Raw genomic sequence first — 23,594 nt, 5'->3', positions numbered from 1 at the left:
ATTAAAGGGAATAGGCAACCTGAATTTTAGGTTCAAAAACCTAGCTTTTACTAGGTTAGTTAAAATACATGCAGTTTCCTAAGATCTCATGAGGGCGTCACAGACAATAGAAGGGGTAATTTGAAAGTGCGAAAAGTTTGTCTAGAACTCAAAAAGTAAGTTTGGTTCAAGGTCTGCTTTAAAAGCATTACCATCGGCATTGATATTTGATGGTTCAATGAGTCATGTCCAAAGTATTTTGTAGATACAAGGAAGAAGAAGAATTGGAGACTAATAATTGCTATGGGATTTGGGGAACGAAATTAGTTTTTAAGGGAAATCTAGAAGAAGCTATGTACCGTGAAGCCTATCACATTATGAATGCTGGGCTGTTCATTCAGTGGAAAGCTAGATTCAGTATAACGTCAAAAATATACTCAAGGAAATTTTATTAGTGATAGCTTAAAAAAGGTGATTTACTGCGTTTCTCTATAATTTTCTATATTTCTAGAAAAACTTAAGTGGGTGTAGAACTGTAAGGATTTTACTTTGAGGGGTGTACCCTGCTGTTTCTTTCGTATTAAGCATTTTAGAGCGGTTTTTAAAAGTGCTTTTATGTTTTGTATGGTTCTGTACCATATGTTTTGTATTTAATTCTTTGAATGACCACTGAAGTGCAGCCAACTTGGGGTGAATGTGGCAACTGTTAACTAGTGCTTAGCAACAGTGCACAATAATCAAGACGGGAAGTGAAGAAGAATACCATGTCTAATTGAAACTACAGGGGGCATTTAGGTAGGTAGGATGTAATTAACAAAACCTGGAGCTTGGACATGATATTAAGGCATCACATCTCTACTCTTGGAAAAAAGAGTTGTGAAATCATTAGTGTATGAAACGCTTCAGATTTTTGGTTTTAGACCTCAGTGGTAATGCGTCCTTGAGATGTATGTATCTTGGCAATGCTCGCAGAATCATTTCTCACACATAATGAATAAGACATGTTTTCCTTTGCTTCTAAAACAGAACTGTGAGAAGGAGGACTGTTGAGAAGACTGACAAATGAAGGGGTAATAAGCCTTGACATTCTGACAATGATGTCTTCTAGAGAATTAGTCCCATGAGCTAGAGTTCATTAGAAATAGTAACTGATTAAGATATCTCAAATATTCAGAAACACATTACAGTGGCAATCATAAAACAACACTAAGTTTCTATGATTATTGTGTGGTGTTTTTTTTTTATCAGCATGATTGACTTTTCTCAAATCCTGTTTTGTCATGACTTTCCTTAAACTACTGCTTGTCAGGATGTTTGTTCAAAACGCTTTTGCATAATATAGTTGCAGCTTCTTTCTTTCACTTCTTCTCTCTTTTTTTTTTAAATCCCAAACTTGATTATTTTGTTTTGTGTTGTATTTTACATGTAGATACGTTAATGGTCTGATTTTGTGTCTTGTATATCCCAAATGCATCCTGTTACCAAGAACTCTGAAAATATCCTCATATTGTAAGGAGGGAACTGGTAAATGAATTTGCAGTTAATCATTACAAAGGCTCATTTGCAACTCTGAGCATGGTTGAACTAGCAAGTAGGTAGTAAAGATAACCCCAGAATAAGAAGTCATGCTGTGAAGGTGCTTATAATGACGAATTATCCAGTAATATTAGACTCTTAATATTTTAATAGAGTAATTAATATATTTAAAAGAAAAAACTGCGGAATATCTGTTTGAGGAACTTGTGGGTGACAGAAACTTGCGATGGTGCTCGTTCACAATGGTAGCAGCAAAATTTTGTATGCTGCTGCGGTTAGCTTGGGAGTCGCAAGCAGAAATACGGAGGTCATTATAGAAATTACTCCAAAATGTAATTATTTCTATTTTGGGTGACTCCTGAAGCCATGTCCACTGGTTTCTGTTGTCCAACTCAGTCAAATTGTGGTATTGTAGCTTCCCCAAAATTCTTTTGGGACGTGAGAGGCCACGGAGAATTGTGAAAATGAGTATTTGAATCAAAATGTCTGTAATGTAATTCTCACTGACTTGGCTTTTGAACTTCTATGGCACTTCAGAGGTTTAATAGACCAAAACCAAATACATATACTATGTGAGAGTCATCAGCAGGTGTTGACTAACTGCAAATTAACCAAAGAATTTGACAATGTTTAACTTCTTACTACTCGCTGTACTGTAATTGCAATAAAATGCCCATAAAATGGGAAGATGGCAAGAACTGTATGTTGTGACATAAAATCACCGGAACAGTAAGCTGGTAGGAAGCAGCCTGAGTCCGTATGACAAGATCTGATAGAAACCTTCAATTAATATTCCCCAGGTAGGATCTTAGGTTATTCTGAAGTAGTTTTTCAAATGGATGGAGCTGTGAACAGCAAAACAGTGTGGGCAGACTTAAGATACTGTTACTCAAGAGATTACCAGACATCTGTCACAGTGGTGCCATGAACAAGCCTGGAGCGACTAGCTTCCTAAAATGTTGTGCAAAAGCTGTTCCAGGTCTCTTTTCTATTATCATCATCATCATGCAATTAGTCTTCAGTGGCTCTTGTCAAGACTGTTGGCATGATCTGACCAGAGCACGCTGAGGCAAGTGAAGTTAGGACGTAAAAGTGGTCTGAAATGCACTCTATTAATACTGTTCTCTGTCTCTTTTAAATGAGTACTCATCTGTGCACATCACCAAAAGTAGCAGGAAAGTACAGTGTGACATCGTTAAGGTTAATTCTATGTCTGTTTTAAACTGTTGTGTTTAGGATGGCAAATGGAATTGAGCGTTTTGCTAGTTTTGCACTAGGTTCTGCTGCATCTCCCCCCCACAGCACCATTTTCTCTGCTGTGTGGGGTGCAACGCCAACGTTTCAGAGGAAGCGCCAGCCTTCCTTGGCAGAGAGCTCAGGCTGCTGTTCTTCCCTAGAACGATGTGGCATTTAAATGTGGCTCCACAAAGGGTTAGCGCTGGTGTCTCTTTAAAGGTAGAGATGGCTCATATGCAATTGCAGTGCCAGTGCTCAGTGGGACTGTGAGGTGTGTGGTCCCTTCCTTGTTGCGTTCCCAGTCCTGAGAGTAATTAGCAGCGTGCTTGGAAATTGCCTTGTGTCTGATCCTCCACAATCTTCCTAGTAAAGAGGAAGTGACCACTTTTTAGGGGCCGAAATGTGGCACAGCGTCCTTGGCTTGGTGAGATCAGAGCTCTCTGGAGCATCCTCCATCGTACCCACTTCAGCGAGCTGTTCTAATGTGAAGCTGGAGCTGTTACCGATAGCCGACTGCAGCTGCTTGCTGTGCCATGAGGAGCCTGGGCATCCACCTCTTACCCTGCAGTCACTGGTGAAACAGGGGGATTTGGGGCAGAGTTTTATAAGCATTAGTGTTGCCTCCTCGTGTTACTGATGTCTCAGGATGAAGAATAAATGTGACAAACCCAGGTCTTGCTGGTCTTAGGGTTGGGATCTGGAGAGAGTGAAGTGCTCCATGCCCTGTCCTGGGCCTTGTGTCCTCCCACTGTTGGCATAAAACTTCCTTGTTTTTAGTTCTCTGCTTACTGTCTGCTTGCTTTGGTGACAGGTGTTGCTTGTCATCTGGCGTTTCAGTGTGCAACTGCAGTCTTGCCATTCAGGAGATCATGCCATCAATTTTAACGTGTTTATTCTTGCCTCACCATCTTTCAGTGGCTTGCCGGGGAGCTCCTCAAACGTTGTGTTCCTTTAGAGCCTTGCATGGCTTAATTCTTCCATCCTCTCACACTCCCAGTCTGCTTTGAGAATAGCTGTTTGATCAAGGAAGCTTAATTTTCTAATTTCTTTAAACCGCTTACATAGAATCAAATTCGTAGTGCAATTAAGTGATTCATTTAAGCACTGGGTGACGGGTCTTGATTTTTACAGCTCTGCCCTTCACTACATCAAGAGAAGGTAAACAGCTTGCTGCCAAGGACAACTCTGATGTATGTGACATTTAAGAACATGGTGGTTCCCTAGTGTTGTCAAAAATGCTTTCCAAAATCTATTTGTATAGATAAGCTGTTAAGACATCGTTCTTCCTCGTTCCACTCTTAATCTCTTACAGGGAAAATTCTGGTCTTGAGAACAACAAGAAATTAGGTGGATTAGGCAGGTGAACAGTACCAGCTCACAGAGGAGCAGTTTTGAAGAAAACCGGAGGGGAGGGGAGGGAAAGTAAAGGGCAAAGACATCCAGGAAGACTTTAATGCCTGGGACTGAGGCACACAGAACTAGTGATGGGGTGTTTAAAAGGAGAATAACTTCCACGTGAAGGGTATGCATATCCTCATAGTCCTGATAGCAGCAGTTTCAGCAAAAATTGAAGGTTAGCTTTTGCCAGATATTTTTTTTTTTTTCCTTTGGATTAGCAGCGTCAGCTCTCAGTTTCCAAGCCTCTTGAGGAGGGGGAAGATGACTTGCCTGCCAGATTGTGGACCTAGAGGGAGGAGGTGAAAAAACAATCATGACTTTAGCAGATGTGGGAGGCAAGCTATATTTCAAGGGCATCGAGATTAAAACATGTTAGCTGTTGCAAGCTTTCGTGCTGAACTATGGAATCTTTCCTAATGAAACAGCAGACCTGAACGTACAGGATTTTCTGTTTTGTAGCATTAAGTAAGTTATACTATTATTAATAACACTTACTAAGTGCTTGAGTGTTTTGGGTACTGCGCAGAAAATACATGGCCAGTTGCCTCCTTCAGAAAGCCTCTAAACTGTGGACTTGACAAACTAGGGAGGACAGCGTGCATGTGTGTGCATGTAAAAGAAAAGGACGTGAATTAAAAGTGTTGGGACCTGATGTCTTAAAGCGTTAGAGTATTCTTTTTCTTTGCCCAGTGGTTGCTTGTTTGAGATGGCTTTTGCTGGCGTGAGTGCTAAAAATACGTCCATAGTTTGCCTTTGTTGTATGACTAGATCAGGAGTTCTTAATGTGAAGTGTAAGTGCCATGAAAAATATTATTTGAAGTAGTGTGTTGCAGAAACTCTAAAACAAAAGCATCACCAAAAAAAAGCTTTAATTTTGAAGAGCAGACATGACCTTGGGCTAGAAGAGCCTGGGACAGGGTGAGGGGGAAGCGTTCTTCTGGCAGCTCTCAGCTATCATAATGAACAGTATTTGTTCGCCGACTGTCCAGCACGGTTGTTTTATTGAGAGATGCCTTGTGCCTGATGGCCGTGCAGATGGATGCTCAGTTCCCATCTGCGGCACAGCTGGCTGGCTTTCTGTCAAGCCTGACTTTGGGGTGATTCCAGTTGTGATGTGGATTTGGTGTAGAAATAAGACAGTTGTGTTTGTGAGAAGGGTTGAGCACTGCTACACAGCGCAGTGTAGGTTTGCAGCTCCATTCAGTGTTACTAGTAAATCCATTTCTGATTATCTGCTAAGTTTGGATGGGTTAACTGCTGAGTTGAACTAGGGAAGTTGCAGAGTCCCTCCTGATGAACAAATACACATAACCTGTAGGTTCAGAACAAATGAAAATTAATCCAAACATTGTTGCTTTGATGCCTTTTAAAAGGAGAAGAAGAAGAAAGAAAAAAAAAAACACAAACAAAACAAAAAACAAAAGGGTTGCTTTTGATCATAGTATTTAAGGGACACTGTCCCAGCAGTGTAATAAATGAGAATTGGAACTGGGACTTAGATTCAGTAGAATAATTCATTCTTCCAGATGCGTTTAAATTGAATTGTCCTGTGAAAAGGGGCATAAGTTTGAATTCAGTAACATGCAGTTCAGGGGCTTGTATTTGAAAAAAAAAGAGAGGAATGCAGCAGGTGCTGTATAGTTTTGATACTTATGATGTCTCACAATACCGTATCTCTAAGCTTGTGTTCTCTATTCTGATTCGCTATATAAGCAAGTACAGGATGAACCTCAATGTATAACCTTGACATATGACTGGATCTTTGCTTTGTAGTTCATTAGTAGTTTGTCCAAATTGCAATAACGGTGTATTGAGAAACAGAATGAACAAGTAAACAATGAAACACTTTTTTTTTTTCTCTGAGGTTTTTGTGCCTCTGAAATTTTATTTTTAAGAAAGGGAACTTCAGTTCTTGCTTCACTGTAGTCCAGCTGAGAATAACTGAGAACCTTACATTTTAATTTGTCAGGTTAAGTCAAAAGTGTTGACGCAGATCAGCCACAAACCAAAATACATCATAGCGGTGTTTTTGTTTTCACAGTATTTCCAGTGTGGTCCTGCTTGAAGTGTGAAGTTGGGCTGGGTGACCTTCAGAGGTCCCTTCCAACCTGAATTATTCATTTTTTTGTAATGTGGGAAAGAGTCCTAAAGCTAGGCCTATTGGTTAGATACGACTTCTGAAACAATTCATCTGGTATGAGGGCTTTGCAAACATACTTAAGAAACAGGCTAATGGCAGCATGAACTGTTCGGGTAACCAGCTTTCTGCTGCCTTTGTTCTGGCTGTTCTTGTGTGGGCTAGATGCGCTTTCTATATGCGATCAGAAATATGACGGGATATGAAATCAACATGTACATATCGACAGGGAGATGCTTTGAGTTGTTACTGGCAGCTGTCCACTGGTCATTCTACTGGATGGGAACCCAAAAATGCCCTTGTGACTGAGACTTTGGTCATATTTTAGTAGGGAGGCTGTGGGGTGTAAGCTCGAGTGCTTATCAGAGGCTGTTTGGCCTGATGAGGCTGGAAGATTGAGCACCAAAGGGTAATAATGCTACCTCATGGATCGGCTTTGGTGCATTGTCTAAAACCAGTCCTTCTAGATTAATGTTCGTAATCAAACATCTTACTGCGAGGAAACTTAAAATAAGTCAATAATATTAATTTTAAACCTTGTCAAGGCTAAAATACGGAGGAGAGATTTGCTTATATTATTTCAGTCAATCACTTGTACTTACTATTTTGGTAATTGGTGAGGTTTGGGAATTGCTGTTCTCAATTACATGCCCTTGTGCATGTTTCTGATAACTGACTTGTATGTGTGGCCGTATGTTTTATTTTTCAGGACATATTGATGCTTATGTGATGATTCAGTACGTGGGTTGTAGTTCCCTTCTAGCTGCCATATTCTAGCTGAACATACTCCATATGTAGAGGAAAACCAGCCAAGCATGGAAAGAAGGGGGTTGTGCTTTTTAGTTCCAGTTGTGAAACGAGGAGTGTAAACTAGATGACAGTGTAGCTTTTCCTGTTCCAAATGATTATCTGAATAAACTGCGGGAAGCTGAGGTTTTATTAAAAAAAAAAAAAAAAAAAGGCAAGGGGAAAGGAAGAACAAGAAATTGGCAATTAGAGATTGTATGTTCTTTAAGAAATTCACTATTAGGAAGAAGTTGACTGGCAAGTTAGCAAGGGCTAGAGCAGGATTGTTGTGATTCACAACCTATCCTTTGCCCCAGAGGAGAGAAAATGAACTAGGTTAATGCCTGGAAGGAGGCTGGCCTCAGGATGAGTTCATTAAAACAGTTTTGTGCTCCCTCCCCATTCCAAAGTGCAATTCATGCTGAGAGGGATTGATAAATTTCTCATTATAAAATGCATATTGAAAATGAGTTCTATCCTCTCTGTTGTCACAGTGCCTTTCTGATCTGGAATAAGTCCCACAAACTGTGTTTCTTTCAGCCAGTGTGCAGAGATAAGAGAATACACTGGTGAATCATCTTATGTCCATGCTGTCATTATGTGTGCCAGGAAAAATAGCTGCAAACTACAAATATATAAGGAGAAAATAGTTTAAGAGAACTGTCCTCTTCTGAAAGGTGTTGGCATCAGACTGGTGAGTAAACAGCTGAAGACAGTGTAATTGTATAACCCTATGAGGGATATTTATTCAAATTGTGACTTCCTTTATTTTGAAAGTGAGTCTTGCAATGATCTATCTAGTCATTATTGGCTTCCCTATCCTTGATTTTTAGTAATTCCTTCTAACGTTCTCCAGCTAGCCTTATTTTGACTTAAGAGAGCTTTTTAAACTGGTGATTGCTGTTCTTTACCATTCTGTTTCTGTACCCCTCCTCCATCGGAGAGAAGCACTCATGATTTTAATAAATAAGACTTAGTATTCAACTGATGTTTGGGTTCCACTTCTACTACTACTACTGTATTACTTCATTTAGAGAAAATACATTTTTATAAGTTTAGCTTAAGCTTAGCGCATCTGACCAGAGCAGGTCAGAGGTAACTGAGGAATGTTCTGAACATGGCCAATTGGTACTATTTTCCATGGGAGGGAAAAAAAAGGGGGGCATTTGTTTGGATCAATTGCAGGTGCAAGGTTTATTTTGCTGAAGAATGGCTTAGTTCAAGGTAAAGAGTCAAGTTAAACTTAATATCTTAGCTTGAGTCAGAAGACCTAGAGTTCTGAACTAGCAGTCTGAGGACTACAGGATCCCCAGAAAATCTGTTAACATTTTCTTAGAAAAAGATACTGGCAAGCAAGCTCCTTGAACCTCACTTCAGAGGAAGATTTGAGGTAAACTTCAATCCTCTTGCATTTCAGCCAAAAAAGCATACAGTGTGTGTGGGGATTCCACCTTGGCCAGGAAATACTGAATTTTCTTTGGTCTCTGAAGAAAAGCCTGATGTCATGTTTAAGAGGGCAAGAAACACAGTCTTTCCTTCCCCTCTTATGTGGTTTTGTCTTTCTTATCATGGCAGTGCTGTTTAAAGGACATATATTTGTGAATATAAGAGGAAAGCTTCTAAAACTATGATAAATACTTACGCAAAGCTATAATGTAAGGTTTGCTAATATGACGGATTGTGTAGTAGCACATAAAAGGGCACAGGGCTTCTGTTGCAGTGGCATATTTCAAAGCTTTTATACTGATGTTCAAAAGAAACAATACCCACAGTCCATAATTCAGTTAATATGCTGTAGACAAACTACTAACATGCATTAGAGAAAAATTGTAGGTTTTCTGTGTCCAATTTAGTCAAATCCTGAATATGTTAGAAAAATTGGTGTATCCATTTCTGAGTAGTGCTAGTATAACTATCATTATGTGTCTTATCAGAGAGAATAGCTTTGTGTAAAAAAAAAAAAGTGGATGTCAACTACTAGACTCTTACTAATCTGTAGAGAGGCAAGGAAAATCATCTGTAAAAATGTTGATGTTGGCCATGAATTTAAATAAATGACAACTTGCTTTCATTTGAATGCTCAGGGTGATCATATGGTGTGGATTGGGGTCTGCAGAAGAGCTGAGTTTGCTTCCAAATTCTGCCATCAACAGAAGATACACAGCTTCTCTGTGCCTCAGTTTCCCTATCAGTAAAACAAGGATTGCGATGGTCCTGGGAGGTTTTTAAAGCACTATATGATAGTAATGATTAGCTGTTACGATCTTATGCGGCTGAGGCTAAGGGTCTTTAATTCAAGTCTCCTGTCATGACCTTGGGCCTCTGCGCTTCATGCTTCTGTCACGACAGCTTTGGACATAGTAGACCAAATTCTGTTCCTGGCATACAAACAAATTAGGCTTTTGTGTTCAAACCTTCTGTTTAATTTGAACTAACTTAATTAATTGAATTTAAATGTCTCCGTCTCCGATTTCTCTGCGAGATCCAGTTGCCGCCTGTGGAGAGCCAGGACAGCCTCCACCGAGGCTGTTTCGCAGTGAAATGGACTCTAAAGTCCAAGGCCCTTCGTCTGCGAAGCAGCTCACAGCCGGGGCTCTGTTTACCCATGGCAGTGGTGCTACCCAGTATCTACATTGTTGTCAATCTGTATTTTATATTATCGTTTAACAACGGGCTAAGCTGTGGCTGGGAGAAGGTCTCAAGCTGGCTGAAGCGAGCAGTAGTTAAGGAGTAAATGCAGCATTTGCAGGCCGCATGCTGGCACAACCGCTTCCCTCCCCCCATACGGGTGCTCTTTTTTTTTTTTATTTGGCCATATGTTTTAGTAGTCTGAGTATGTGTCAGTGGTCATGCAGGTGCCACGCTTTTAAAGGATGATTGCCCAGTTTGTTGCTGAAGTGAGACTTTTTTCTTCCCCATTTAATTTTTGTGAGGGTCATAATTGTAAACTTTTTTTTTTATTGCAGATTACTCTGTGTATAGCTAAATTTAAGTACATTTCTTCTGTGGCTAGCCTGCCTGTTACCAGTTTATATGATATGGGGTCAAACAAACCAGTTTGTTCTTTGGTTTCTACCCTGAATTTCGGAGCCAATGCTCCCTGCTCCCCTCCTTGCTCAGTTCTCTCTACAGCAAAATGTGCTGGGTCCCTCTCTGCCCTCTTCTCTCCTCTGGCCAAGCAGGAAAGCAAACATCGATTACCTTTCCCAGTACCCCAAAATGCTGCTTCTGACCTTGGGTGGTTGATGCGTTACAAAGTTAACACTTAGAGTATTTGGGTAATTTGGAAGCGTGCTGTTCTATACATTACCCTGAAGATGCTACGGCACATTTTTGAGGATTAAATTTTGGGGGTTTTATGGATTAAAGTAGTTAACGGGGCTTTATGATACTCATTTCTCAGGGCATGATCAGGCCCATGCTGTTTTTTTATAAAACAATTATCAGGATTTGTGCTCTGGCAGGGAGGGTCCTCCCTCAGGTTTCTGTTGGGCCCCGGCCGAGCGTGGCATGGTGCCCAACTCTGCTTGGTGGCCGGCCTACACCACGCCTCAGAAAGGCAGCGGCCTCCGGCCCCGTACCCCTGCCTTAAAAGAAATAAAGACATGGGCACACCACCCCGGTGGATTGAAATGTGTGTGTGTGTGTGTCGGGGAGGAGGGGAATAACACGCAGAAGAAGATTTATGCCTTCCTTTGGGCTGTTGCTTGGTAACAGAAAATGCCTCTTAAGCCTATTTTTGGAGAGGGGAGGGGTGAAACTTGATTCAGTGACCATCTGTCCCGAGCCGGTTGATTTCCTGTTGAGCTGTCCTTTGTTTCTGTCAAACAATTGATTGTTACCCTTTGCAGATAAGGATACTGTTGGTGACATTGCCCTGCTTCAGCAGGTTGGCTAGTGGCAGCCATATAACAGACCTATTACAGGTTTTTTGAAAAACGTTTAGGGCCTTCTGGGTTCTTTTGAGTCCATTGGCTGTGGTTTTGCTGGTTTTTATTTGTGTTGTGGGTTCTTTTTTTCTTTTTTTTTCATTTTGTGGAATGCCCATTGGTACAGTAGAAAAATATAATATATATAATTGAAACATTTTTTTTCATCAATAGGTATTAATAATGCCCTTTTTGTAGTGTGGAGTCATTGAGGAAAAAGCAGCCATAGTTTTGGGCGCATAAGCCGTGTGGTGGTGGTGCAGAAATTAATTGCAGTAACTACCAAAGAAATCCCCACTGCTCCTTTGAAACAAAACTGAGATTTTTAGTTGCAAATGGAATATTTGCTATTGTTCTTGCTTAATTGTTAGAAAATCAGTCTCTGTTTGAGTGCCTCCTGATGTTTGCTTAGTTAGTAGGGCACTGGATAGATCTGAACTCTGATTAGATTATTTTAAGCTATCTTCTTTATTTATATTGCAAAAGCCTATATTTTTCTTTAGTTTTTATGCATGCTGGGTGCAAGGTGCACGCACATGCAAGCATGTGCTCTGTAGCTACCATTATTGCTTAAAGCATTATTCAGAGAAGAAGCTTGTGGTTCCAGGTATCTGCTGAAGAAAAAGTGATGTGTGATGTGTGTCCAGGGAAACAGGTAATATCTACAAAAACAGAGCAAACTCCCTCAGTGCAACAGGACAGTGATTGGTATTGTTACTTCCTTCAGTCTGCGAAACTCTTTAGTGGAATATTTCTATGATGCTGCGTTACACGGGAGGGTGAGAAGGAAAGTGATTCAGTCCAAATTGTCTTGGCATCTTACAGGTCTTTGCTTATTTGAATTTAGCCTACTTGTCACTCGGGAGATAAAATTTGGAGGTAATTCCCAAAAGTCACGTCACACAGTGAAAGGCATTATATTAATTTCCCTTTCTCTTCTCTTTTTCCTACATGCTCTCCAGGTTGCCTTCCGCATGTAGAAGAGATGTAGTCTGAAGCTTTTCAGCATCGTCCTGGATGTAGGTTGGGTTAGGATCTTTCTGAACTGTGGCAAGATGCCTACTGAACACTGATTTAGTGGATGTTGGGTCAGGCATACTTGTGGTTTTCCTTTCTCTTAGTTGTACGAGGTAATTAAAATCTGTGATTTAGCTTAATAAGAGGTTCATATCAAACCATGTGAGTGAGCCTGTGGCTAGATGTTTGACAGCACTGTGGCTTGTTTGGTGCTTACCTGCCCTTGCATCTTCATTGCTGGTTGCCCATTTCCACACCTGAACCTCAGCCTTTCCCCCGTTCTGCTGCTGTTTGTTTGCCATATGCTGTCATCTGGCAGAGGAACTGATCCACTTGAAAAACAACGTATTTTTCCAGGTTAATTTTTTAGGTGGATCAGTTCCTTGATCCAGTTCACTGTGGAGTGACACACCGAGCTTAGCTGTGCAATGGTATATATGGGGTTAGAAGTGGTTAATACTGAGTATAATCTTTTTTTCAGTCATTAATGCCAAATATATTGTGAGGTGGTTTTTAAATACGCAATTTCCCTCAGGTAGGAAAATCTTACTTTTGGATTACTTTGGAAGTTTTGTTAACTGCATGGTTGTATAGATACCATTTCTTTAAAATGAATTGAACTTGCCTATGTGCTGCTTTTTTCCCTTGTTGTATAAAGCGATAGATACTCTTTCAGGTATTTTCACACTGTCTTGAAATTACATTGAGATCAAAAACATTCGTAGAACTGTGCAAACTAGGTTGATGTTTGGGGCCAGAGAATTTAAAGTTTGCAAGGACAAAACTGTTCTGAATTGGTTTGAGAACTGATTTTCTTTTCTTTTTTTTTTTTTCTTTCCCCCACCTGCAGAAATGGGTTTCTATAAAGAATTTAGGAATTTTATTTCAGGCTTGAAAATCCTGTTCCAGATCTTTGGAACACAGTTTTTATCTGGCGGAGAGAAAGCAGTGAGTGGTTATTTTTATCAGGATATTTTTTTTCTGTTTCTTTCCAAGACGCGTTGCTAAGCTGTATAGTTCAAATTGTAGGGAACTGACAAAAGATCCAGTTCTCCCGGTATCTGGGATGAGCAGGTAAGTCAATGGCCTGCGCAGATGACAGAGTAGCCAGGATGCTGGCCTGCACCTATCTTCATGCTTTCTTGAATCGTGTTGTACTGCACTTCTGCCGTTAAAACAGATCTGATGTGTCCTTTGTTCCCAGATAAAAGCAGCTGCAGATCTGCTGTTCAGAAGGCACGGCACCTGTGGCTTACCTTACACAGAGGAGAGCAGTAATTTGAGAAAGGGAAGTAGGTAGGAGACTGGCATCTGCTTACGTTCACCTGCTCATGTTGCTGTTGCAAGGATGCAATTACTTATGTATATCTTTTGCCTTCAGAACAGTCAACCAGAGTCCGAGCAATGCCTTTCGGTGTTGGAGCCTTCTGCAGTGCTCTTCTTTGAGAAGGGGTGCACGTGGGGTAGGGTAATGAGTGGTAGGGTCATGATCAGCTGCTTTTTCATGCTAGGGGGATTGATGTAAGCTCCTTGCATATGTCATTGTCATAATGATCCTATTGCGACTCAGCTTCTGTTTACAGAGCTGGTAGGGATGCTGTCCTTGATACGAGTTTGAGCAATCATCCTCTCTTGTGATAAAAAGGCCTGACTGTGGTTTGCAGGACAGAGTTTGGACACTGTAACATTGACTTCCTGCTGGAAGAAGAGTGATGCCATCTGTCCACTCCAGCCCACACTCTCATTTCAAAAACCACATGCATCAAAGGTGAAAGTGCCAAGCTTCCCTTCTCCCAGGAGGTGTATCTGTCAGTACCAGTGGCAGGCCTTCCAGAGAGGAAGCAACAAAACAAAGCTTTTTAGGAAACCTTTTTTTTTTTTTTCCCAACACATGGCTTTTTGCTGAAGCTTAACTTTAGAAAGAAAAAAAAACAAAACAAAACACACATACTCAAGGGAGATACATGTCCACCTACTTTAGACTGTCACAGCCCTCTTCTGCCTTACAAGCCATTTCCCAGGTAAATGTTTGCCTTCAGAAGAGCTCCAGGCGTTGGGCTTTGCTTTGTTTTGGCTTGGCTGCTAGCTGAGCTACTCCACTTAGACCATTTCTGGCAGCATCATTTACTTTTAGCTCCCTGAAGGTGCCTTGCAGAACAGTCCTTATGATCAGTCCCGCCCCGTGTTCTTCTGGGTCATCTCATCTGCCTCTTGGTGGATGGTGGGAATGCTTTATAGCTGGCAGCAGTCTCTGGGAGATTGACCCTTCCTGCTTGGAACGGCTTCTTCATCATTTACAGTGAGGGGGAGCGATCCGTGGAGAAGTTTCGTGGGGTTTAGATGAAATCAGCTGATTTAAGTTAACTTCAGTTTCGCTTCTGCTTCTTCAGAGCAGTCACCCCAGGTACAGGCAGCGCTGTGAGAGCGTCTGCCGCCCTCCTTGCTGGAGGGAGCCTTTCGCGGGCAAGCACACTAACCTTGGGTAGGCAGTCAAGGCTACGCCAAGCCAAGGGATGTGTGCAAAACCAGTCTGAAGGTTTGAAGTGACATGATAAATTAGAGGGGAACTTGGGAAGACATAGAATTTCTGGTTTATGCAAATTTGTACCTGGTCTTAATAACATTAAAATGTTTTGCGTGCTAAAAAGGCATTTAAATAAACATTTTAGGAAGCTTTTTATTTTATTTTATTTTCTCAGAACTCGTGGTTTCCTCTGAAGTCCTTTCCTGCTAAAATTCTTAAGGATTGTTTTTCTCGCTCTCTAGCACCACTCTGCCTTATCGTTGTATCTGGGAAGTTGACCGGGATTTTAGAGAGAACCTAGTTTTGATGAACAGGCAGATGTTTTGGTTGGCTGCCTTGCTGTGTATCCGTAACCTGCAGCTGACTCCTCCATCCTCTGGCGAGGAGGCCGAGGTGCCGTGCTCTGGTTTTCTGCACCCATCCGTGGCTTATGGGGAGGGAACAACATGTGAAGTGGAAGGGGCACTGAGGTGTTCGAGGGGCTGCGCTAACATAATCCAGATGCTCGAGCTTCTGCTCGTTTTTCTGGCCTTTTTTTTTTTTCTTCGAGGAACCTTTTTTTTTTTTTGGATTGTTTTCCCGAGTGACCAGATAGCAGCAAAGAAGAAGGGGATGGTCTTGGAGTTAAGCCGGCTCAAGGCAGCGGTTGGAAGATCTTTGTTCTCTTCTGTCTTGACCACAAACTTCCTCGCAGACGTTGGTGGGGGCAGGGGCTTGGAGCTCAGTGCTTTATCTGGGGGTGTGCTGTTTTTTTTTTTTTTCTCCTTCTGTGAGTAAAATGGAAATACAGTGCTGCTTAAATGAGCAGCTCAATTCTTCTTAGTGTTTGTGTTGAATTAACACCCCTGGTAAGCTTATAAATAAACTGGTTGTGGGGTTACCGAAGTGTCCCGGGTGGGTATCTTGGCTTATTTTTCTAGCAGCACGTTTGTTTAAAGTAAATTCTCTATCAAGACCCAGGAAAGTGGCTCTTTGTTTTCCTCTTCTTTTTGGAATGCTGTTTATTAGTGATATCCAGAGGGGTCAGCGGCATAAATAATGTTTGTTTCAAGGCTTGTTGGGTGCAAATGGTGGGGGGTTCACACTAAGAGAGCTGTTTTGTTTGGTGTGGCTAATCAGGAGTGAGGCTGGAATTGCTCATAGCTGTCATTCAGGTTTTGTTTCAAAGTCCAAGGGCCTACTGGGAAAAACAAAAAGCTAATGAAAGCTGACTGTATTTCAACCCAAACCCTGTGGAATCCAAAATGATGTCCTGACACTCGGTGTATTCTTATTCTCCTGCATTCCCATGGTTACTAAGGTAACAGGTTTTTAGAGGCTTTACATCTTCATTGTCAAGTATTTGCTACACTTATTGTTGCTGTTTGCAGATTAGGGCAATTTAAACAATGCCTTTTGAAATGGGGACCAAAAAATACAAAAAGAAATATAGTAGAAATAGATGTAATGAATCAATTACCCTCTCTCGTTTAAATTTTCAGTGCTGCTTCTCAGAGGCTGCGTACGAAATGTCACGCTGGCTTAGGGCATGGATTTTAGACAGAGAAATGTCTTTTGTGAGGCATATTCGTTATAGGTCTCTTTGAATACAGATGTTGAGTACCATGTGTAACTTTGTGCCTTTTCCAAACAGCAGAATTGTCTTGAAGACACTGAAGTTTGGATTTGCATCAGGGTGTTGTTTATCAGTTCATAATACATCTAAGACAGTTACCTGAATCTCATAGGCTGTGTTACTTCCACATCACCGCGTCTGTGAAATCATACTTTAAAAATGAAGCATCCAGGGACAAATTGGAATAAGCTTTTTTTTAAGAAAAAATTTAACTGCATGCAGAACTCTGTAGCCCATCGTGCTCTGTTGCTGCTCCTCTGTGTCCATTTAGCTCAAGCAGAAATATGCTTGTTCACATCTTTCCTGTAAAACTGGATCATGAAGGAGACGATCAGACTTGTAAAAGCATCTTCAAGAAAACAAGGTTTTTATTGTCTTTGTTTCTACTGGCTTCTAGAAAGTTTGTGCTTTGCTGCAATGAGCATCTTCAGTGTCAGTGGTAAGAGAGGTATTTGGTGCAGCTGTTAACTCTTGAAACTACTGAGGACTTCACATAAAGCTGGTTTATGTATTGACTGTTAGGTGAGTAATTTTAAGCTTTGTGTCATAGTTTTCGTTCCCCAAAATATGGGTAATGGCCAGATAAGAGTTTGGAAGGAAAACTGTACGTCTTGGTCCATGCATATAAAGTTTCTTGGGGGGATTTGTGATGCTGTTTATATAAGATTACATGACACGCAAAAGGTAAGGCTGGAACTCTCCCTGTTAGCAATTTCCCAATGTTTTGGTTTTAATGAAGTTTTAATTAAATGATTATACAATTTTCATAATACATACAAGCTTTAATGTTAAAAAGATACATATTTTTTTGCATTTATATGAGACAAACTATTTAAACTATGCCATAACTACACAATTATAGCACTAATTGCTGTTTTGGTAAGAATGAAGTTTAAATATTGTTTCACTGATGTTTTTCAGTGTGTTTTCTTTTTAACTCCCCTCCATTCCCCTTGCCTCCTAAACAGTTTTTTGCTGTTTAAAAGCTTTTAAAGCAGCAGTGTTTGCTGGCACCTTGCTATAGAGCTGCTTACAGCTTATGCCACTAGAAGGATAGTGTGAACAGGGTTTGAAGAAGCAGGGGAGAGTTTAAAACTGTTGTTAGGGCTCTCGTTGATTAAAAAATATTGCTCCACATATATTAAATCATATACGTTTCTGATCTTCTCATTGCTAGTAACTGAGTTTGAGTATTTTATTTTAACTGAGCTGAATGTTGCCCATTCACGTATGCAACCTGGGCTCATCTTTAATTCTGCACTAGCATTTCTGACTCTGCATAATATCCCTGCTTAAACTAGGTTTCTTTAAAAGAAAATACCATTTTAGACTATCATTCACAAGCCAGATTCAGTTTCCGAGTAAGTAATCCTACCAAGTAATTTCTAGGAGTAGGCAGCGCTTTGCTTGTGACGGAAGCAGCATTTTTCATCTCGCTTTGAGGTGATTACTCCGACACAGCTTTATTATAGAGTATCTGTGAGGCTGAATGTATGAAGTGGGCTTGGGACTGAGTTTGGGGTGCAGCGTTTTGTAGCTTTCCGTGCTGCAGTCCGGGCATCGCAGCTGTTTTAACACTGACTGTTGCGTGCAGTACAAAGCAGACTGAATGCAGCTGAGCTATGGTATATGGAATCCTTCTTGCTTGGCAGAAAGGAAATGTTTTTAGCTGAGAACAATCTTACCGGACGGCTGATGATGCATGTATCATTCTCTCTGTCCTTGAAATGGAGCCCTTGCCTTACCTTATGCTCCAGAGCCTGTAACCCATGCACAGGCACTAGCTGTGAGCAAGATCCCCGTGCTGCTGAAATAAACCACCACCATCACACATCATGTCTTCGTTTAGGCAAGGATTTCATTCTGAGAGCATGCTCTCAGATTACTTTTTTAAAAAATATATGTGTTTAATAAAGGTAGGTTATATAAAGACAACATTCCTGCTTCTCATTTCCAGCTAAGTCTAGTTTCTTTGGAAGCATGAGCTAGGGAGGCCCTGCTGGGCACCACTTCATTACAATTTTGCTAATGATGCTGGTGAGGCAAGTAGATACCCATGTTTGGCTACAACAATGCCCACCCCCAGTATCAGCAGGAGGTAGTGGTCTTGAGGTAGACGAGACCTAGGGGCTGGTGTGCAGGTTCTCTGTGTACAGAGCAGACTACCCCAGAAAAAGGGAGGTGACAGATGGGTGGCAGACACCAGAGGGGTGAAACTGAATGCAGGCTGAATCCTTCCCTGTGACGAGGGACAGAAGGTGCTTGGCAAGCATCTCTCACAAATTCTTGTTTTAAAGTGTTTGTAGGGAAGCTTTTAATTTGATCAGGTCATTTCCTTAATAGTTCTACATGTGTGACTCTTACTTTGACCTGGACAAAGGTGTGATTGGACATCAAAATGTTTGCAAACAAATGAAGACAAGACTTTATCTCTTCCATTTTTTTACAAAAAGCTTATTATACTTGCATAGTTCTGGTAAATACAAAAAGCTAATTGAGGGAATGTAAATATAGGAAATACTTCTGTGAGATTCCAGATGGGATGGTCATCTTCTTTCCATCTCATTTAAAGATACACACAGTGCATGGTAGAAATAAGGTATGCAACTCAGGAAAAAAAAATTATGCTATGCATCATAGGATAAAAATTGTTTATTAAAATTTTAATTTTTATATGTAAATTTTTTAAACTTTTTGCAGGGTTGCTTTTATTTAAATTTCCTGAAAGTTTTATAAAGAAAGGGAAGACACAGAATTTCTTTTCCCTTTTTTTACATTATAAAACTTCTGAGGTCCAAAGGTACTAGTATGCAGCATGTGGCCATTGTAAGCATACTAGGAGAGCTTGTAAGTTCCTTAGGAAAAAAAAAAAAAAATAGTCACCAAATTGTTAAGATTATAAGCACTGACTTAAATGCAGAAGGGTCCATGAGAACTTCTGTGGTTTTTAGATTCTTTGTTTTTGGTTTCTTTGTTTTGGTTTTGTTAATGGAAAATTCTTACTGCTGTTTTACAAACTTGGAATAGTCATTGAAAGTTAATGTGACAGGAGGCTGTAATACCCCCCTAGCAGATTTCTTTTCCATTCTGTAGTAAGTATTTTCCTTCCCTGCTGAAGGAGGGATGAACATTCACCCATCCCCAGTGTCCAGAGACCCTTAAAGGAGGCTGGATAGGACCTTCATGTAGGAAATGGAGAATGTGTGCTTTGTGCACACTGTCATTCCAGCTGGAACCCTACAGCTCAGCAGACCCTTGCAATATGTGGATGGAAACCAACCTTCCTTCTTCCCTCTTCTCCCCCATCTAAAAGGCAGAAATACATCTTGTAGAAAAAACAAAACAAAACCAAAACATTTTCAAACCTTTTTTTTTCCAATTCTATTTTTAAATGTTTTTTTTATTTCTAACAGTAGACTTTTTTTTTCTTAACAGTAACTTTATTGAAACTGCATCATGATCTCTAATGAGGCAGAGGAAATAAAGGGAGAAGTGCAGAGCTGGGTGCACGGAATTGTCCTAGAACCAGAACTGTCAGTTGCTTCGTGTTGCATCTGAGTGGGCACTTAAGGCTCACAGGCTTAGATCAACATGTCCCGTGGAGGTAGACAGTCTTTGCTTCACAGCTGGGAAGTACAAGTCTACCTGACAACTTGTAATAGCTATCAAAAAAAAAAAATGTATTGCAACAGATAGAAATTAATCTCAATAAAATTAATGATATACAGAGAGTAATTTAATATAATTAATATACAGAGAAGCCATGTTTAAGCAAATAAAAGTAGGTAAGCTGTCACTGCATGCAATCCAAGCAACGCTGACAAAAATACTGCTTTCATTTCTGGTAAAAACAGGGAGTGGCGAAAAGGAAGCAAGAGACGCAGATTCATGAATAAAATGCTTCTTTAAAAATGTGGAAAGAGAATCTGCAGTTAGCTCATACTGCTTCCTCTGTTGTCCTGGATTTTTATTTTTGTATGTATTATCTTCTCTTCTTGTATGTCTTCTCTTGCTGCTCCTCTCCTTTTACTTGGGGGAAGGAGGTACTCTTAGGCTAAGTGTTTTACCTGTTGTGCCTTATTCAGCCACGATCAGAAATTAAAGAGAGATTTTCTGAGTGGTTTTCACTGGCGTTTCAGGAAAGTATGCAACTAGGCTTTGGGGAGAAAACGTGATTGTCCAGAGCCAGAACCTGCAAGTTTGCATGGGCCTTGTTATGCAAAAGTGCTTCAAACACAACATGAAAGAACATCCTTTAATTACGTGGAAATTACAATGTAAGTAATTAAAAAAACAACAACAACAACAACAAAAAACACTTATTTAGCTTAGGATAAATTCACAGCAAATCTAGTATACAGTTAAATTGAAGAGCTTTCCTTTATCTAGAAATCTGTGGCCTGTGTTTAAAGCAAGTGTGACCTTGCCTTCCTAACACATACAGCATTTCATCTTGACAAGAGGCAAGGAGAGTCGGTACGTTACAAAAGGCAAACATTATGTATGTGGTGAACACTCTGTAATTCATTGCAGGCACCAGATAAGCTTCAGTAATATTTATTGCATTAGGGCATGATGTAGAATGAAGTATTTTGGGCTGGGAAATCCTGAGGACAGAGTTCTTTGCCTTTTCTTCCTGCTACCCTATTCTGCTCTGAAACTGCGTCTCTCTTGTGTTTGAATGATGTGCCAAGCTATTCTCTTAAGATTCTCATTGCCTAGTTTCTTCATAATTACAGAAAATAACAGGCACTTCAGCCAGTTGCCACTGGAAAAAGAATGAGAAAGGGTAGTTATTCTGAAAATGGATGTTTAAAATGAACATAACAAAGCAAAAAACTACTCGTTGCTGTTAGAGATTTTCCTTTGCTAAGCTTTAGCTGTTGTTTAAATTCCGTATTAAAATGGTGAGTCATGTAGTACCCATAGGTACTACAGGAGCAGATCTTAAAAGACACAATTTCCATTTCTATGTATGAAACTTGCAAGAAAATGTATATCAGGATACATTGTACAGAGTCTAAAATGTGCTAGCTAAAGAGCATGATCTGCTGTTCTTTTCATTTTACCCATGTTTTTAGGCTTCCTACTTTTCTGATGACTTGAAAATGAAACTAAATAAGCAAAACTAATTTTTTCTTAATATTTTATCCTTATAGACTAGTGTATTTGCATACAGTTTTTCTTAATGGGATCCAATCAATAGCAGATTCACTACGCAGGTTTTTTTTTTGATTTATTGGATCCGTTTGTAACATATGTTACAAAAGCTTAATTTAGGAAACTTTGAAGTGAATGCAGGTTGCATTTTGTTAGTGCAGTTGTATAGGATATTTAAAGGAAAATTTGTCCTTGTTTCTATGGAAAACTTGACCTGTGTGTATCTTTAGAAATGTATGTGTAACGTTTCTGTGTCTATCTGTGTAGAGCTACGTAACTAAGGGTGCCAGCCTATACAGTGAATTTGAGAACAGAATTTTGCAACTTTGTTGTTGTTAAAAATGTCATCTTTTTACATGGAAGATGCTTGAATGCCATTATTTTTAAATAACAGTCAGAAGGATTTACACATCTTTAGATCTTTCTACAATAAAGTGTTACCCTTCAATGGGGTAGAGAATATTTGGCTCGGTAAGATCCAGGTGTGGTTGAGGACCAGAAGAAACAGTTGTAGGTCAAATGCCAACTGTCTTGAATTGGTTTTGACTTTTTTCCATATAATTTGGATGATTAAAAAGAACAAATAACAAAAGGGGAATGGGGAGGACTGCAAAAAGCAACACCAAACCTTTTGTACTAAATTCAAATAATTCCAAAAATAACCATAATTTTCAAAGATGTCTTTCAGCACAGGATTCCATGTTCTCCACTTTCAGCAGTTCGCACTTTTACACATTATATGGGTTTCTGTAGATCTCTTTAAACATTTAGAAGATGAAAATTGTGGGTAAAACCAACAAGGTGATTTAACCGTAGGAATCTGTAGCATGTCTCTGTTTCAAATAAGGCGGTAGCTCTGAAAGTCTATGTGACTAGAAACATCCTAATACTTTGACAGTTGTATAATTTCTAAAGAAATTGCAGACTATGAAACATATGGATTATAAATTTGTATAAGCTGAAATTGAAGAAAAATGTTGAGATTGTAGAAAGTTCAGATTTCTGATGCTTCAGAAGAACAGTTCCCTTGAGAAAAGGCTGTTTGCCTGAGCCGTTAGGCAGCCTAGCAATTTATTCCCATTGACAAAGATGCCTAATGAAGAAGCACAGGCATTGTAGGATCAAGCTATAAACTTCGTTCCTGGTGCACCGGCAGCTCTTCAAAATGTCTTTTGTTGCCAAACAAGAAAGCTCTCGCAACATAAACAAGTGTCGTCTCGCAGCCTACATTGATCAAAGATGGGAGGAAAGGCAAGAATATTCTTTGTTTTTGATGAAGTGTTTTTCTCTGATGGGAGAATGGAACGTAGAAGTGATTCGAGAGCCTTTTGAGGCTGCAAAATGTTACCCGCTTTATGTATGTTGTTAAAGCAGCCTGTGTTTGCTATCAGAAACAGTGACTGAATAAGCTGGGGGGTTGTCCTCAGTAACTACGCATAAATGAGGGATTTATGATACGCAGCCCAGACCTGTTCTTCGCCACTCATCCACTTCCCTTCCCATAAACTCACCAAGAATAAAATCCCACTCTCCATTATACTCGTCTTCACCGATCCAATCGGTGTACGTGCACCTACTTGAGCCACTCGAACTCTTGATGTGCCTATAAAACATATATCAGGCAGTCGCGCAGCAACGGGTGCCCGGAGGGGGGTGTTCCTCTCTGCAAGCGACGGGCTTGGGTTGTGAGCGTAGTGATGCTGAAGTGGGTCAGAGAGGTGGAGTGAGCCCTCCTGGTATCTATGGGACAACATTTCTGCAAATTGGTAGTCATTTTGTGTAGTCAGACAACCCAAACTGAATGTATCTAATGATAATTAAGCATTTTTTATTTTTTTTTTCAGATATGGTTGTGGCTAACTTTGGTTTGTGAGGAGGGGTACAGTAGAAGGCAGAAGGCCAAAGGTGTTGTCTTCCATCTGTGCTGAAGATGCGAAGTCATGCTATCTAAAGGAAAAGAAAGATGACATTGCCCTTTAGCCTGGGTTTAATGTAGGTCAGTTGGGTCACCAGATGACATGACTTTAATGGCCAAACTGCTTTTAACAATTGCCTTGGGCAGTGTTTAATTTCACTGATCCTTGCCAGCCTTCAGGAGGAGGGAGAGGAAAAATCCACCTTATCTTCTGGTTTTCACACGGCGCACGCTCAGCTGCTTCTGTGATCTTTTACGACTGGTCAGTATAGAGCAACATGTGCATATGTGATTATCCGCATATGAAAAGTGTCATTTACTGCCAGGCTGCTGAAAAATCATCAGACCAGGTATTTTATTTT

At 40.3% G+C, this 23,594-nt stretch overlaps 1 protein-coding gene across 21 annotated transcripts in view; it reads left to right on the top strand.

Annotated features, from left to right (window-relative positions):
- The window catches only part of GREB1L (GREB1 like retinoic acid receptor coactivator), a 137,499-nt gene that overhangs the window by 2,136 nt on the left and 111,769 nt on the right, over window positions 1-23,594 (top strand). For 5 of the 21 annotated variants that reach the window (XM_083821848.1, XM_083821857.1, XM_083821856.1 and 2 more), the window contains one exon: window positions 23,162-23,582. The exons of 13 other annotated variants lie outside the window; for them this stretch is intronic. The gene's annotated coding sequence lies outside the window, so the exon portion shown is untranslated. Of the gene's footprint in view, window positions 1-4,623; window positions 7,767-13,246; window positions 13,315-23,161; window positions 23,583-23,594 lie in introns of those variants that run through there. 3 more of the 21 variants (XM_083821854.1, XM_083821839.1, XM_083821838.1) reach the window with 3 other exon arrangements.

Source organism: Anser anser (assembly GCF_964211835.1).
Source record: "Anser anser genome assembly, chromosome: 2".
NCBI lineage: Eukaryota > Metazoa > Chordata > Aves > Anseriformes > Anatidae > Anser > Anser anser.
This window is presented reverse-complemented; position numbering and strand designations above follow the sequence as displayed.